This window comes from Cariama cristata, unplaced genomic scaffold, assembly GCF_000690535.1.
Source record: "Cariama cristata isolate BGI_N322 unplaced genomic scaffold, ASM69053v1 scaffold12135, whole genome shotgun sequence".
NCBI classification, from domain to species: Eukaryota; Metazoa; Chordata; class Aves; order Cariamiformes; family Cariamidae; genus Cariama; species Cariama cristata.
In genome coordinates this window covers 384-15,871 of record NW_009618161.1, presented here as the reverse complement: position 1 = coordinate 15,871, position 15,488 = coordinate 384, and the positions used below count along the sequence as shown (strand labels likewise).

Here is a 15,488-nt window from a genome sequence, read left to right as displayed (position 1 = left end):
CACGTCGGCGTTGCTGGTTGCAGCAGCTTGCTCGCCTGCTTCATCGGCACTGGGTGCCAGCAGATGAAGATGCTTTTGAACAGAGGTGAGAGAGGCCAACATCCTTTGACACCTGCAAGTGAACTGTACATTACCAAAATGTTAAGCAGCTGTGTGAGAGAGATTATCCTGAAGGATGTTTTCCGTAGTGTTGACATTCGTACGTGCGTGATTAATTCCAACACAGGCATGGAGGGAGGAGGCAAAACCCTTTCCTTGCTGCCACCGGGCAAGCTATGGCCTTCGCTCCAGCAAGGTTATTAATTCATCCCTGACCTGTGACACTGTGCGTGACTTTGTCACCCTCATCTTCTCAGTCACCTCTCAAGGCAGAGACCTGAGGATTTTCCATTCCCCTTTTTATGAAGCGCTGTGACGGTCGAGGCACTTTTCAGCTGTTTGTTCTCCAGAAGTCTGACTGCTTCCATATTTTGTCGGTCTCCCCTGAGATGTGCCATCACAGTCAAACACAGTGCCATGGCTTTTAAAAAAGGGGACAGTAACAGCTGAAATTGAAGACGAATTGTCACTTTTGTACATCGGTGGCAGAAGGGAGCTGCACTGCTGCAGGTTATGAAGGCAGAAGGGGAAGCCGTGGCTGCCCGAGCTGCTGGGAATTTTCTAAACCCTCTCACCCAGCTCATCGGTGACTCTCTAGAGAAGCAGCCTTGCTCTTCCCCTACACTTCCAGTCAAGGGTGTCTTTCATTGGGGAATTTAATCTGCTGCAGAAAGGTTATTATGTCTCTTTTGGGCTTTTCTACTCAATTCCTAAAAAATATAGACACAAAGTATGAGAAGAATGTATAATAATATGTGTATAGTCTATCTATCTACATATAAAAGAATATAAAAGAAATATAAAGACTATTATGTAGTGAATAAAGTTCCTAAGCCCAATTCTGTAAAAGGAACCACTTCACACCATCAATGACTCCACTCAGCCATTTATTTTGGACTGCTGTATCTTAAACCCCGCATCTCCAGAAGCAGCTCTTACCACTGATGGTACACGTAGGAATTCATTCAGGATATAATGAGCTTTCATCTCCCAGGAATCCAAGCAGCATTATATATGGTAGTGACTGGGTTGGATGTATAAGCACATGGAAGTATTTCACTCAGTGCCAAAATCTGATGGCTTGGAAGCAGAAGACATCATCCTGTGGAAGGGTACAAGTCAAGCAGGTGCATGAGGTGTTTAGGAGAGCGCGTGGAAAGCACTTTGAACCCTGCATGAGGTCAGCTGGTCTGCAGCATGGAGCAGATGCTGGAATGAAACCCCTCTATTTTCACAGAAGGACAAATGCTTTGCTGAGGCTAGCAAGACCACACTCTCAGTAATTTGTGGTGCTACAAGGTCACAGTAGAAGAATGGATTGCAAAAGAGAACTTCTACCTCCACTCTGTGGCACTGATTTTGGAGGATCCTTTGAAGATCCCACCAAAGAAGTGAGAAAGCCCAGCTGGGAGAGGTGATGGGACCGCATCATTGTCTGACCACTGGCTTATGAGACCTACCGATGGATTCACTTGTGTAAGGAGGAAAGAGCAGAAGCAGAGACTGGCATCAGTTGGTTACAGAGGAGGTAGGTGAGCTTTTTATTGCAGTTAGCCTTCCAGTAGCAGTTTCCGGAGCAATAATATGAAATGTGGGCATACAGGTCTTCTAGAATCTACAAAAATGACAAAGTCTAGCAAGACTTTCCAGCTCTCAATAGCCAAAGGCAACACCTTTCTTCCAGACCAGGGTTCTCCAGGACATCTGAAGGCTTTCAGTGCTGCACCCTGCATCATTATTAATTCAGTTAAGTTGGTCTTAAAATGGCCTAATATAGATCAGAGACTAAAAGATGTCATGACAGCAGTATAGACAGTGCCTGTGTTGACAATCCCTTCTATGGGAGATGGCTGCACGCCCGCGGTAAAATAAGCAAACAATCAGGAAACACATGCGGGGCACTTCTCTCCCACTCTGCAAATCTCCAGTCATTAGGGGTAACTGCTTGTCTCTGGGCTCCTCCAGTTAACTCATCTGCAATCTGAATCACGCAAAAGCCATCTAAAATCATAAGAAAAATCTAAATAAATCAGCATCAGAAAATTTCCCGCAGGCGTTCGTTCCTGTAAGGATGTGACCACTTTAACACTTGTCAGGGTCATAGCACACAGCTGAGGAAATAGCCCTGGACAACTCTGCATTCCCAGGAGAACAAAACCAGAAGACATACAGAGTCACCCAGCAGGCAGTAGGAACAGAAGCAATGGTAGCATTACTTAACTATGTGCAATTTGCTCTCCCTATCTTGATTTAAATTACACTGCCAGAAGAGACTGACAGCGTCTGGAATCAAATTGCTTAGAAAAGTGCCTCTTCAGAGGGAGAGAAAAAAAAGCCAAATAACTTGAGTGCAAATGGTCTTGCAAAATGCCTATTGTGATCGGGCACAGCGGGATCTGGGGCTCTCGTGTTTATTCGGATAACGCTCATGTAATTAAGCTGGGCCAAACCCCTAAAGCCCTGTTGTGAAATGGGGGGGTTTGCATCACTGGCATTTCTACAGAGCACACATCAATCTGGGTCTCCTCTCAAGAGTTAGAGGAGGCACCATCAACCAAAAGTCTCTGACCTGTTCCTGCATTCTTCACTGTTTATTCGGATAACGCTCATGTAATTAAGCTGGGCCAAACCCCTAAAGCCCTGTTGTGAAATGGGGGGGTTTGCATCACTGGCATTTCTACAGAGCACACATCAATCTGGGTCTCCTCTCAAGAGTTAGAGGAGGCACCATCAACCAAGTCTCTGACCTGTTCCTGCGTTCTTCACTTCTCCAAATCAGCACGGGCTCTGGGGACCATCGTCAGGACAACGGGCTGCTTCGATTGCATGAAACCTTTCGTGTCCAGAACCAGTGGGATCTTGAGCAGGAGGAAAAAAACCCCAAAGAGCCATGTAAGCTGGGAAAAAGGACAGTCATGACACCAACAGGACCCCTACAGCCCACATACCTCTCAGGCACCCCTTGTTTTCAATGCATTTCCTAACTTACAGGTGTACTTACAGCAGGGCTATCACTATTGCTCATGCAAAACAGCTACAAGCTGGGGTTTAATAACCCGCAGCTCTTGAATAAGCTGGTTAGTGAATTCTGGCTTTCAGATGGCATGGTAGGAAGAGCTCGGTGCACTGATCAACAGGCTGCACGTGGAGGGAAAAGCAGCCAAAATCCATCCGGGGAGCTGCAGCTAAGGAGGGGCACGCAGTGCCATTTTGTTTAATGCTGAAGTGTGTCGGCGCTAAGAGGAGTTAGATCGTAATGGGAGCTGGAGGAGCAATAAGCTCTCTGGGAAGAATGAAACTGAGATTGCTGCTCAGACTGAGTACCAAAGAAAAAGCATCCTCACACAGAAAAGTGATAAGCTCCTACGGGCAGGGCTGGAAGTCTCAATAAAAAGAACATTTAAAGCAAGGTTTGGAGGGAGTCATCTTGCAGGGGAGGGAAGAGTGTTTAACCACATCTCCTCCATCAATTCAATGCTGCCCGTATCCCAGCTCTCCTTCTCCCCACCAGAACAAGGGTGATACACCCCCTGCCCGGCAAGCCACATTAAAATCCTCATACCCCAGTAAGTTTTGTTTCAGGAAATTTAAGCAATGTGGCTCAGAGCCCAACGTGCCGTCAGTGGAGGAGCGAGAGAAGGCTGCAGCTTCCATATACATATTCCAAAGGGATGTTCCAGCATGAATTTTTCCCTCCTGTTCTGATCTGATGTACATGACATCTTCTGTAGAAAAAAGGGCTGAAAGAGCCCCATAAACCTATGGGCACCAATAATACAATACATATTTAACTTGTCTCCTTTTAATTAAAGGCAGTTATAAAAAGAATCAATTTTATGGATTGCAGAGGACTAGAAAAATGTCATTAGACTTGGGGGAGGGTGGATAGGTCACTGCATTGTTAATGGACTATTACAGTCTTTCACCTCCAGGTTACTAGTTGAGTTGCAATCTGAATCTGCAGAGATTCCAGCTGAGCACCCGTGCCAAGTAATAATTTAATAAGGGTTTTTCTGTTTCTTACAACAAATGTCCTTTGAATACACTTGCTGCCCTCTCTGCTCTGATTTCCCAAGCTTGCCTCGTGAAGGAAATGTATTAATGGCCCAGCCTTTTGCAGTAGTTGGTGCAGAAAGCCGGGTCGGGGCTGGAAACTAACACCGAACATAGTGCTACCTGCCTCCGAGCCACAGGGAGCTGCCATGTTTTCAGGAGGGTTTGCTTGACATATAATTTCCAACAGTCATCGCGTTTACTTTCTGTCAAACAGCCCCATTTTGCAGGGCCTGTCCCATCAGTACTGCATGCGATATTCACTGGGATCCCGGGGAAAACCAAAACCTGGTGGCATCCTGCATAACCTCAGAGGGGGAGAGGGTCGTCAATTCAAATTTAGCTCAAATTGTACTTACTTGAAAATTGTTACCCTTTAGAGCCTGCCTGGTGGCCGATAAGAGGTTAATTGTAGTGGCTTGGGATCTTTCACAGAGAATAGCCATGTTTGTGTTGCAAAGCACAGCTTTGGAGCAGGCTGGGGGGTCCGGGGGGGTTATTCTCTTTCTGCTGGCTGGGGCAGGGTCTTGCTAAGCCGGGTCAAGGCAGACCAGCAGTGCACCATGGGGGAGCGAGCCCCCCACAACTCAGGTGCACTCAAAGAAAGGCAGAGGACTTCAGGGATTTCAGCCTGACATATTCCATGAACATTAAATTTCCCTCTGTAGAGGCTTAAAAACATGTATCAGTAACTTGTGGTGAACCATTTAAACGAACTGAGAAGATTTAAATACAGTTATTCCCACATGCCTCTCTAATCCACAGTGAAACCTTCCTCCCTGATCTCTGTAGTAAAACCCAGGTCTGCAGACAAGGTTCGGCCGTCCTGAAGCTAGCGGTCTCTGAACTCCTCAGGGAAGAGAGGAATTGAATGTGCATGAGAGACAGTTCCCTCTTTGTCCTGAGATGTAGGCAAGAGAGAGGGTGCAGGTGCATCTCAGTGGGAGTAAAGGGCAGATAACAAAATGCATCATCCCTTATCCTCACCGGAGTCTCTTTGCAGCTTCTGAATGAGAAGTTTTGCAACATGATGACCATCGCCACCTTCACGATGAGGAGAGCAAACCTCATTCCTATGCAGTTCCTGGGGCCAGCCTCAAATGGCAGGAAGGTGTAGGGGTCAACAGACTCTTTGCTGTCTTTGCTGAACCTGACTGCAACCAAAAAAAAAAAAGTTAGAAAGAGCTACTGTTGGAGGATGTGCCAGCTTTCAGATCTGGAGTGATGAGGGGTCTGGGAAGGCAAAAGCTTTTTGTGTTTCTGTGCATATTAGAAGAATCCAGCTAAGTCCCTTATTTCTGTCTTAATAGATACCTTATACCTCTGCTTTTATCCTGCTGCTTGGAGTTGGTTGTGCATCTCCAGGCGCATCAGGGGAAGAGAGAGTACCTGAAATATGCTAATGCATTTCATAACTACTCTTTTCTCAGAACTCCCTCTCAGCTCAAAAACTGAACCCAGATTTCAAACCCTAAAACACACAGGTCTACAGCTTCACGTCTTCCCTTTAGATCAAAGGACTGAGCGAATACAAAGACGTTCTCCCCCTGTGTGACTAAAGGCAGGGTTGCTTTTGAGACATGCCAGCCATTCCTCTCCCCATCATGAAAAACAGGGAAGAACAATCAGCTTCACAAGAAATTTGCCACTGAGCATTTTCAGTAATACTTCTTAGTGATCAGTTAGTTTTCATATCAGAAAGATTTTTATCCCTGGTGCACGAGGTCCAGGTACAAACCTCAGCCATGCTAAGTCAGCAGTGAAGTATCTCGCTACTGAGACACCAGCACATCCCTCTGATGAACTCCCAGCAAGACAAGTGATCACTAAAGAGCTCCTGTCCAGCTACCCATGCCCAGTTTGTCAAATGGAGTAAGGATGCAGCTATTGGAGCAACTGGTGTAACCTGCCCATTGTCAGAGTACTCCCATTTGGGTGGTTCTGCTTTCAACACAAGGTGACCATAAGGGTCCATAGGTGATTTCAGCAGCACCCATCTCCCTCCCTAACTTCTGCTTGATACTGCTGCCACGTTTTGTCCCGAAGGTCATCACATCCCCACACCGGGGTTAGCTTCCAGAGGTACTTCAACTCCAGATGCAAGGGCACAGGTCTGGTCCTGCTCTCTCCGGACCAGCCCTCAATGTCTTCACGGCCACCTGAAGACTGGCAGGCCCAGGGTGTCCCAGGTCTGCCTTGGGCTGTTGCCTCATTTTGCAGGGTCTGACAGAGAGTCCTAAGCCAGGATTGTTTCATAACTTGAGTTGAAAAATTAAGTTTTATTTCCTACCCGTCCTTGCCCTTCCACTGCTGATTTGCACGGCGTTGTGCCAGTCACCCAATGGCTCCTGTTTAAATATCTGGCCATAAACCCCGCAGTGTCTACAGCTGCTGGGAGCTGCTCTCACTGTCGCTCCCTTCAACGCAGTTAATTAAATTCCATGCACAGTTTATGGATGTAGATCATAAAACTCCCCTCACGGTAATGCTAGGACTAGATGTCAGACAATGATAAATGCCTAATTTAAATGTTATAATCATGCATTCCCCACTTTCAGTGCCATTTCCACTCCCAGGGCTGAGGTTGAGCGTGCAGCTATTCCCCCTGCCTGGCCCTCACCTCTCAGGTCTGACCTCGTCTGGCTCCGGCCAGTACCCCAGGTCATGATGCAGCATGTAGGCTGGGATCATGACCTTCATGCCCTTTGGAACAGTCACACCGTTAGGCTCCATCGTCTTCTTGAAGACCCTCTCAAACCTGCCCCCCAGGGGAGAAGAACCGGAGGGATTCGTTCACAATATCAAGGTACTCCATCTGCGTGATGGCTTTGTACGTGGGAGTAGCCTGGGGAGAGGAATCAGGATGGCTATGAACATGGGACTTCAACCTCCACCCCAACACCCCTGCAATGTTTCCCCTTCAGGCATCAGAGGCCAGAGGAGGGGGAAATCGCAGTGCCAGCATCGCCTCCACCCTCTTTTGTTTCCAACCTGGCTTTTGGCTGAGGGTCTACAAGGCATAGGTGGGAACAACCCCAGCATCTCCCCACCCTCCTTTACCTTGTTGGGCAAGTTTGCATCCATCTCGTTCCTGGAGTCGCTGCATGTCAGGGTGGGTGGCCAGGTTACATGATATGTAGCTGATGGTAGAGCTGGTGCTCTCATAACCAGCAAAGACAAGAGCCTGGACCAGAATCTCCTCATCACTTAATGCTGAAAAGAGGCATAAAAGCACATGCAAGAAGCTGAAAAATACAGTGATTAACCCATGGGAATTCAGGATCCCACTCATTAATCTAGGTAATGCTGTTCATAACTACTTAACATTTGGTAAAGGAAACATCCTAGCTAACCCTCTGGTACCACAAAGGGGTGGATCTGGCACTGTTGCACAGCCAGAAAACTGCTGTCAAGATCAGCAGTGTTATGTTGCTTTCTTGAAGAGGAGAATCAAGGTATGTGCATCCTGAGCCTGATTCAGAAAGTCTTTACTATCTTCTGGGACCATGCTACTGGGTCAAAAAAAAAATAGGGGAACGTGCCAGGAAAAGTTAGAGATGAAGAGATGTCCAGCAGCTCCTCTAAGCCACGAGATGAGCCTTGTGCTGCTGAGGGATTAGTAGCCCTGAGTATAATGTGGCAGTGGTAATAAGAACAATATAGGATTTAATACTGGTACTGCAGTAGTGTCCAAGCGCTGCCGGGATGCAGGCTGCAGTGCAGGGTGTTATACAAATACCCTGCCCTGGCACCTCAAAAGTTTACAAGCATCGTGCCTTGATTGAAGTTGATGGACTGGGACTATGCCTTGGCTGAGCCATTATTTTCTAAATCTAACAATTTACCTAGGATAAGAAACAGAGATGAGCTCACAGATGAACAAGGTACGTGTGGCATATGCACTTTGTGTGCTTTATGAAATACAGCCAACATTGCTGGCCTTCAGAGAAGATAAAATAAGAAATGGGAGTAAGGAGATATTCACTCTGTTTGCTCTTTGTTGCACAAACAGACCTCAGAATTTATCTCAGGAAATAGGAGATAATAAAATATAGCTGATATGTGATAAGCATCATTACGGCCCCACTACTAAGACCTTGAATCTCCTGTAGGATTAATGACTAAAATCCTCTCCTACTTCATTACTTTAACCGCACAAGGAACTACCATGCTTTCTGCTGAGAGGTAGACAGATCTCAAGACATGCATTTCTACGAGTTGGTCTTAGCAGACTTGGAGCTGTCATGTGAGCTCTGCAAGTCAACCATGAGTTGCAGGAAATCAACTCGGTCCTGGGGAGAAACAGAGGCAGTCAGAGAAGACGTGGGTGGGGAGGAGGCAAAGCTTGCCCAGCACAAGCTCCTTGCGGAGACAGTTGCTCCATTCACAGCCCCAGCAGTGGGCTCACACCTTCAGTGCACATTGCAGTTCAGACTGGAGACCCTCTATGAGCACAGATACTTTCTCCACATAGAAGCCCAGGCAGGGCATGTTTCTGGCCCTCCCCAGGTCTGGTGAGCTGGGAGCTGTTACAGAGAGCAGGCGATAGACCACAGCTTCTCAAGATGCTACCAAGTCCCTCCTGCCCTCAGAAAGACAGCACAGTGAAGAGAAGAGGCCACGTGGGCTGGACTCACCATCCTGCTGCCCTTTTCCTGTTCCTTCTTCATTTTTGTGAAGATGCCCTTGAAGAAGTCCGTGACCTTTGAAGGTAACAGAGTCACATTCATCTTTTCCAGCACTGGGATAACAAAGGGGAACAGCACTAAAAGAAGAGAAAAGAACAACGTATTTTAGCTCAAAGGAGCCCAAGGAACTCAAAACTGCACAAAGCACAGAAAGGAGAGGGGTAAATCTGGACCCTGATCCAAAAGATTGCTTTCTGTTGCCTTCAGCTCTCTTTTTACCTAACCATGGCTGGCATGCAATAGCACTTGAGAATCTCCTCCATATGTCACTGTATGGCCACAATGCCACACTAAGCACAGCTCTCTGTGACAGAGCAGCTCTCCATCGTGTCTCTGCAAACAGGATTTCTGCTTGTAGGAGGATGCTGCAAAGACTCACATGGGCTTTGCAAATCTTGATTGTGGTTTCCCTGGGGAAATAATTCTGCAGATCTGCCAAGGTGAATCTTATCCTGCAAAGTGCTGAGCATCTCCTGTATGGCAGAAAGAACTCAAAGCTACTAAGGAGCTACCAGGAAATGCAAGTGGTCACCACCTCTGACATTGACTCAGGGCTGTATGAGATGAGGGGTGATATACCTAAGAATATGGACACGGGGTTTAGAAAATGGAATTTGAGAAATTTCTTAATGTTGGTGACAAAGGGGTTACTGGGGTTGCTCATGGAGTCAATATTCACACTGAAAGAAGAGTTGGCCACCACATCCACACTCTAGGCTCCAAAAATGCTAAGTAGAGAAGAAAGGAGAGTGAATGGGATGAACCCAACCAAAGCAGTGAGTAAGAACCCACCTAGGAACAATCCGAGAGAGAGGGAATCTCTTTTAATCAAGAACTCGGTGCAGAGTCCTAACATGGTAGGTCCTGTCCTGATTTGGCACTAACCACCGTTATATTTTCCCAAATTTTGCCAGTTGCATTCATCTCCCAATTTTTCTCAGCATCAAAAACCTAGGTTGTAGTTGGAAAGCACTGAACTGCAGTCCAAGGTAACAAAGACTGTATTCTGATTTCCATCCGTAAAAGAGATTGTAAAAATGACATCCAAAAATATCATATCTTGTGAAGCTTCTGGAATAGGCCCTGCTCCTTCCTCAAAATGCATCCCCAGTAAACTGAGATGTGGAACAGAGCACAGCTACCCCATTTAAGCAGAGCACAGCAAGCCCACCACCAAGGAACATACCATGCCCATGACCACCATGGAGTTTGCCTCCATAGGTGACAAGGCGTTCTACGCTGTGGCGTGGAAAAGGCTCTCCAAAATGGCCCCTTCCCCACACTGAATACAAACTCTTTCCTGTCAGCCCCACACAGTTACTCACTCCTTCATGGTCACACACTCATCATTAACCACTTTCTTCTCAATGTTTTTCACTGATTTTTCACCATAGTGATTAATGATAGGGAACATCTGAAATGCAAACCAAAGCAGAAGGCACTGTTGACTCTTTCACCTCCACCAAACAAGGCTGGGCAGTTCTGCACTGCCATCTACGACTCGTCAAGCCTTTGGCTTGTGGATGAAGGGCAGGCAAGGGAAAGGTATCATTCCCAAACCTCAGACATTGCTTTCTCTCATCTTAATAATTGGTCCACAGAGCTCATCTGACTGTGACCGAGCAAGGTTCTCCTCCCCATATCCACATGCAGCTCCCATTCCAGCTAAGCCTCTCCTCCAGCCAGGAGTGAACATGGTTCCTGAGCCCGTGGAAGCCGGACACCCATGGTCTGAGTGATGCGCTTAGCAAGAAGAAAATCCTGGTCATAGGGCCAACAGCCTCAGCTTGCAATACCTTGTGTGCCATTTCATCCCCCGTACGCTTCTCCTGACTCCCTCCCCATGATGGTAGACAGGAACCGTGTCGCTGAACTGCACCCAACTACGTAGGAGCTAGTGGATGTGGTCTTGACAAAAGGGGCCACTTCCCGATTTGAGGGGAAGGTCTGTACTCAGAAATGGCCCAGTCCTCCTCCAGCTATTGATGCAAAGTACCAGTGGCCTCTGCTTTACCTCCTTCAGCTTCCCACTGGTGAAGGTCAGAGACAGCACAGTACAAATCCTTTTCCACTTCTCATCTTCAGCCATGTTGAGAGCTGACTCCAGGATCTCATTCAGACCAAAGTTCTGCACAGAGAAAATGTTACAGCAAAAGGTACGTGGTCATACAGGTAGATGGGTGAAGGTTTCCAGCCCCCTTCCACATGACAGAAATGAAAAAACAAACAAACAAACGACCCACCACCAAGAGTTGACATGGCTCCTGAAGTGGTATCAGCCGTACCTCAATGACCAAACAACAGCAATGGAACCAAAAGTGTAAGAGTCATAGTTGACATCACCCCTAGCATACATCCAGGCTGATGACCCAATGCCCCAGCCAGAGTGGCCTCTACACCTCCTTAGCAGAGTTTTGTTGTTGGCACCATCAAGAAACTGGGGCACAAGAGAGCAACTACTTGCTGAAGGGCTCAGAGAAGAACAGAAACCATGAAGAAACTCCTTCTTTCTTGCTGCATGTGCTCTGTACTGGAGAGCAAAGCATGGGACTGACTAGATACCTACCTGGCGATTGGTAAAAATGGTATAGCACTCTTTCACCAGGATGTTTTTGATGAGGATGGGGTCCAAAATGGCCAGCACAGGCTGCTTGCCATCAAAAATCCTAAGCCAAGAGAACCCCCCAGTCAGTCCATCGCTCATGGTCAGCTGGAGGAAAACCAGCCTGCTTTGTCTGTGGCCAGAGCCATGCACATTGACTGCTGGAGCCCAAAGGGTTTGGGCCAGCTGAGTCCCCTCTGACAAAATAGCCGAAGGGATGAGGCTGAAACTGTTTTATTATGTAGTAAAACAGGAGAAAGGGAAAGAAAATGTCGAACACAGACAGCATGAGCATTTCTAGCAATCATCTGTGGTGTTAAAGAGTTGCCAAAACAGTGTGGGTTTAGATAAAAGGCAGGTTTTGCCATGACATTGATCCCCTTCACGTGGGTGCTGTCTGAGCTCTGTTTCCACAACTGGCAGCTGGAGTCAATAAATCCACACTGAATAGCCTACCTGTGGGGTATAGACATTTCCCTGTCTGGCCTCCGAGGCAATGAGGGGAAAAAACTCATCTGTCTCCTCCACTTTCCCATCAACAGAGACAGAAAAACTTGAAAGCCCTGGTGTGGGGTAAAGGGCAGAGAGCCTTGGGCCACAGCTGAGGGAAGCTGCCGCCTTCAAGAGGCTTGAGAACATTTAATCTTTTGGAAAAAAACTCGCTAGGTTTCATGAAGCCTCCTAGGATTATTTTTTTTTGTGCAACAATTCTGCTTCGGTTTGAGAGGTTCTCCGTAGAAGCCTGATAAGAGACCCCTGCACAAACCCAGCGCCGCGGAGGGAGCGGGGAGGCAGGTTTGAGGGTACCTCGTGCCCCGGCGCTGGGAGAAGCAGGGAGCAAGATGAAAAACCACGGCGGCAGCCTGCAGCTTGCTTTCTGCTCAAGACAGACAGAAGAGAGGCTTCAAAGGCATGAGGCTCAGTTTGACACCGAGCAGTCGAGTTTTCTGGGCAGGCTTGCGTGGCTGGGAAATGAATGGTGCCTTCCCTCGCTAATGTATCTGGAGCTACGAGATAAAGGGATGGCCGTGCTGATTTGGTGGGTGTTGGAGGACAAGGGGAGCTCCCTGGGGTCTCTGTGGTGCAAACTTCCCCAGCCCCGAGGTCACTAACACCGCTGTTTAGTTTTTAACGCTCCCAAACGGGAAAATTAAAAAAGGTTATTTTCAAAGCTTATGGAAACAGCCTCCCCCCCCAGCTGGCCCTGCACTGTACTGAAATCCCAGCGGCAGAGAAGCCTTGGAGAGTTGGCTGGAGATTTTCCCAGTGGCAAACCCAGATTTTCCCAAGCTGTCACTGGCGGAATGACAGTGCTGAAACACGGCGGTGACGTACCTTTTTCCATTCTATTTTGGGGCCACGGAGCGCCCCAAACAGGCAGTTTGGTTCTGCAGAAAGAAACTCACCCCCAGATTTTGCCATACTTTTCAATGCACATCTGATCAAAATTCAGCACTCCCTGTAAAAGAAAGGAAAAAAGAATAGTTTGCCAGGGAAGCGTGATCAAAGCCGGTCACAGCTGGCAGTGCGGTGCGTCCCACAGACCTGTTGTAAGTGGCGGAGGTTGCGGGGTGCCTGGTAGCCCTTCAGAGTCACGTAGATGCTTAGGGGACATTTGCACTGGCGGGAAAAAAGAGAGCAGAGAGAGGAGAAGAGGGGGAAAAAAAAAAAGCATTTTCAACTTCCACTAGCCAATCTGAGCTAAAAACGTAATGAAGACACGGTACGACAGGGTACACGGTTTTAGCATGAGCAGAGTTAGCAGGCAGAACTAGAGCCCAGGGCATCCTTTCATCTTCAGCTCAAGAAGTTAGAGCTGCTACTGCCTTGTTCTCCTGAGATCTGCCACTGCAGTTACCGATCCAGAGGGATGATGGCTTTTTTTGTTTTGCTTTGTTTCCATTAAAGTTTTAACTGATGTTACATGTAAGGATGAAACTTATGGGACACATAACACTCGCCATGCATCAACTAAACCATTAATAAGCAACCATGTGCATGCTGTAAACCCAGCAAACAGAAGCTCAGCCACCTCTTTCAGCCAAGCTAATACATTTTGCTCTGCATTTGCAGTCAGTTACCTGGGATCGGCTACTACCTAGTTATTTGGTAAGGTTTGGCAACTTGATAATACTTGTTTTTTATTTAGAAATCTATTTGTCTGGCTTAGTCTCAGGCTGGCCCAACAACAAGTGTCTGGTTGGGGCTAATTCAGCCTTTTCATGGGGATGACACAAAGCACAGAGAACCATGCAGTTCTCAGCAATTAGCAGTCTTAGGTATCTCTCCAATATTTTTTTCGTTCTTTCCATCAGAACTTCAGCTGCTGGGGAGCAGGTAGAAATCCAGGGAGAAACTAATAAATTATAAAGTTGTTGAGAAACACAGCACACCTCATTCAGGTCAACCTGAATTTTTGTGTTCTCCGTGTGTCCGAAGAGCTTCCTACCTGAAAGCATCATTTCCTTCCAACTGAATCAAGGGCAGGATAAAGAGATGCCCAAAGGATGGGAAAACCAGCACCAGCCACAAGTAAGAATCTAAGGCAGCTACAGAGCAGCAGCTGCCAATACTCACATGCCGGTACTCCAGGAAATTTCCCCCAAATGGCAGAGGCTGTAGCCCCGGGATGCCCAGCTTCTTGAAGACCTGGAAGGGCCATATCCCATAGCTGCCAAGAAAAGAGCGTGTGAGATGCATTTATGCAATGGAAAGAGAAGATTCTTCATCCTGAGCATAGTGAACAGCTTAAATGATTGGTTCCTGTCACCCAGAGAAAGCTGAAATTGTGGACCAGCAGCAGACGACCTGCCAAGGATACTCTCTCCCTGCAAAAAATGCAGGATCACTTGGGGTACAAGACAATTTAGGGTACATTTTAGTACAAGACAAGGGCTGAAAAGAGCTGCAGCCCAGCCTAGGCAAACACAGTGTACCTGGGCACCTCAGGCCTTTTTTCAGGGGCATCATGTAGTGCCCCAAGTCAGATAACTGTGACTTAGGTGACTGAAGAGAGGTCTTAGAGGGATTAAGTTCTCAAGCTGAGACCTGCCCTTGTGTTTTTCTTTGCAAAGACCTACTGCAATGCTCAGGTGGTAGAGCCACAACAGCACAGCAGCTGAGCAGGGACATAAATTACAACAGCAAAATTAAGTTTTTCCCTGTATAGCTCAATATAGCTCCCGTGAGTGACATAAGCAAAAGGGCAATTTTGCCAACAGAACAATTTAAATAGGGGTTTCTGCTGGCACAAGCTCATGGGCAGACATAGACATCACCCACCACCCTGCTCCTGGCTTGCAGAGCCCAAGGACACCCTGTCTGCATTGCAGCCAACCAGAGCTTGCTGCGGTTAGAAACACAGACGTGACTTCTTCTTTCGGATCTGCTGAGAAAAGCAACAAAATTAAGAAGTTCCTTTTTATTTCCCTCCCTGCCCAGCCCACCTTCCTCCTTCCCTTCCAGCTGGCTCAGCGAGGGCACGGGGGAGCCCTGCAGCCCCCTCAGCTTTATCAGCCCTCGACTCTGCCTTAAAGGTAGCACAAGAAGACCAAGGATAAGTTTTTAACACTAATGCATGTACTTGGGCACGTCATGCTGAGGGTGATGGTCCCAGTCCCTCCCCAGCTGCAGGCACAGGGTTCTCCTCCTCCCCAGTCACCCTGAGGGACCAGCCTCTACTTACAGGACCGGGAGGCTAAGGAACACAGTAAGCAACAGTCAAGTGACAAAAGAAAAGTTTGGCAGGAGATCCATCGTGTCTTGCAGCCGACCTTGAGATCACACCTCTCCTGCAAAGCCGCAGCCTTGGTTTATGAGTTGTTTTTTTTTCCTCCCTGGCCTTTGGCTGCAGCCATGCTCAGATGATGGCAAAGGAGGAGTTGTCTTGTTTGCTCAGTTGCTCAAACTTTAACCCTTGGGCAGGTTTATCCCTGGCTTGGGCTGTCAATAAGATGCCCAGCCCCACATGTATTGAGATAGGAAACTGCTGAAAGGACAGTTTTTACAAGAGGAAAAATATAGCAAAGAGCATCATCTGCCTTAAT

The 15,488-nt window shown here is 47.5% G+C and overlaps 1 pseudogene; it reads right to left on the bottom strand.

Moving 5' to 3' along the window:
* Nucleotides 1–2,861: 2,861 nt before the first annotated feature.
* On the bottom strand, nucleotides 2,862–15,198 carry LOC104162101 (annotated as a pseudogene).
* Between the last annotated feature and the right edge of the window lie 290 nt (nucleotides 15,199–15,488).